This window comes from Palaemon carinicauda, chromosome 14 (assembly GCF_036898095.1).
Source record: "Palaemon carinicauda isolate YSFRI2023 chromosome 14, ASM3689809v2, whole genome shotgun sequence".
Taxonomy (NCBI): Eukaryota; Metazoa; Arthropoda; class Malacostraca; order Decapoda; family Palaemonidae; genus Palaemon; species Palaemon carinicauda.
Window position 1 is genome coordinate 84,772,472 of NC_090738.1, and position 2,500 is coordinate 84,774,971.

Genomic DNA, 2,500 nt, shown 5'->3' on the forward strand with positions numbered 1-2,500 from the left:
ATCTATCCTGAGAGTAAGGCAGATGTACATCAGGCGGACGTTGCAGATTCCATGGGAATGGCTACAGACCAACGAGTGGAGCGGTCGATGACAGTAAAAAGGTAATGATGTCCTTGTCATGTGGGTAGGGGACCTACAATGTCAACGTGAATGTGGGTGAAACGACGCTGAGGTTTAAGAAAGGTGACCACTCCTGAATCCGTGTGTCTAATGTACTTTGGAAGTTAGGCATAGAAGTACTGGTGTGGACCCAATGCTTAGCATCCTTAGAAATGCCGTGCCAAAAGAAACTTCGTCTCAGCAGCTGTGCAGTAGAACGGCACGAGGGATGTGAAAGGCCGTGAATGAAATCAAACACCTCTCAGCGCATGGAAGCAGGAATCCAAGGTCGCGGTCTACCAGTACTGACGTCACAGAGGAGGGTGGAGTTGGAGTCGTCGAGGGGGATGTCTTCCCAACAGAGGGATGGGCAGGATGTCTAACATGCTTGATACTCTGGACACTGCCGTTGGGCTTCACCCAAGGGATTGTAATCCATTCCCAGTTGAACGGCAGCCAAAGTGTTTTTTGACAGGGCATCTGCAAGGGGATTCATATTCCCAGGGATGTTTTGAAGGGTGCAATTGTATTCAGCCACGGCGGAGATATGTCGGCGGTTAACGGGCAGACCAGGCATCACACTGTTGAGTGAAAGCGTGCACCAGAGGCATGGTGTCTGTGCAAATGATGAAGGGCGTACTTTCTAAGAGATGGCAAAAGTGACGGACAGCCAAGTGTGCCACCAGCAATTCGTGATCAAGGGGAGAATAACCTGATTCTGCCTTAGACAGTTTTCTGCTGAAGAAGGCCAATGGGCGGAGCGACCCGTTGACCACCTATTCGAGTACTGCACCAATAACGACGTCGCTGGCATCAGTGGAGAGAAGTAGAGGGGCATGTGGGGATAGGAAAAGTGAGAGCAGCACCAGTTGATAGGGCCTTCTTTGTATTGCAGAAGGCCGCTTCTTGAAGGGGACCCCACTTCGGGTCTTTTGTCTTGCCCTTGAGGGAGGCATAGAGAGGAGCAAGAGTGGCAGCAATGGCTGGCAAAAAACAGTGTTAACAGTTGATAATGACCAAGAATTCATGCAGAGCATTGACGGTCGAGGGCGCGGGGAAGTTCTGAATGGCTGCTACCTTCTCAGGGAGGGGATGACTTCTTCAGGGAGTGATGCGGTGCCCTAAGAACAACACTTCATTGGCGCCGAAGGAACACTTGTCGTACCGGACTACAAGGCCGTTTTGTTGCAGGGGGTCGAGCACGATGTGCAGGTGATGGAGGTGTTCCTCTTTTGAGGAAGAGAACACAAGTATGGTCGTCCACATAACATTCACAGAAGCGGAGGTCCCCCAAGATGCCATCCAGGAGACGTTGAAAAGTGGCCCCAGCATTACGAAGGCCAAAACAGGAGTAATTGAAGGTGTATGTAACAACGGAGTGGTGATGGCGGTCTTGTGGATGTCTTTTGGTTTCATAGGTACCTGATAATACCCCTTCAGGAGGTCGAGCGTGGAGAAAACCTTCGCTTTATGCAGGTAGGAGGTCACGTCAGCAATGTTTGGGAGGGGGGTTAGTGATCCGGTTCTGTTTGCATGTTCAGGCGCTTGTAATCCCCGTATAGACGAAGGGAGCCATCATTCTTCAGAAAGATGGTGTATGGGTGACGACCATGGGCTGGAGTCCTTTTGGCAAAAGCTCATTTTTCTCCATTTCGGCAAACGTCTGTTTGGCGGGTGCCAGTCGTTCTGGTGCGAGACGTCTGAATTTTTTCGAAGGGTTGGGGGTCCCGTCGTCTTGATATAGTGATAAATACCATGCTTGTCAGGAGCCATGGGTGTTTGACTAAGTTCTAGACCGAAAGCTTCTGGGTACGACGTGAGGAGGTGGGGGAAGGCATCCGTGGGTTCTCTAATGTGGAGAGCGAGGGTTGAGGGGGCGAGTTGAAGAGATGTCGACAAGTACAAGTCTGCGTTGACCAATCGTCTGTGGGCAACATCGACCAGAAGGTGGAAATGAGAGAGGAAATCTGCTTCGAGGATTGGCAATGTGATGTCAGCAACGAGAAACTTCCAATTAAATTTACCGTTTCCAAACGATAACATGATGTGCTCGTAACAGTAGGTGGGTTTCGCAGATCCGTTTGCAGCTACCAAGCGGACGTCGGCAGACGTAGACAGACTACGTCGTGCCCTGAAGAGTTTCCCCTGGCAAAAGAGAACGACAAGACCCGTGTCTACCAAAAATCGCACGCCAGTTCCTGCATCATGTAAAAAGAAAATATTAGAAACACGGGAGGCCACCGCCATAAGTCTGTTAGTCAGAGAAAAAAAGGGGTTATACCAGCAAGTCCCAGTTACTAGGAGAGACTGGGAGAGGAAGAGAAGTTTTTTTTTTTTTTTTAGTCAGAGAAAAAAGGAGAACGTTCAAGCAAAAAGCTTATCCCTGTTCGGTGATTCGGAA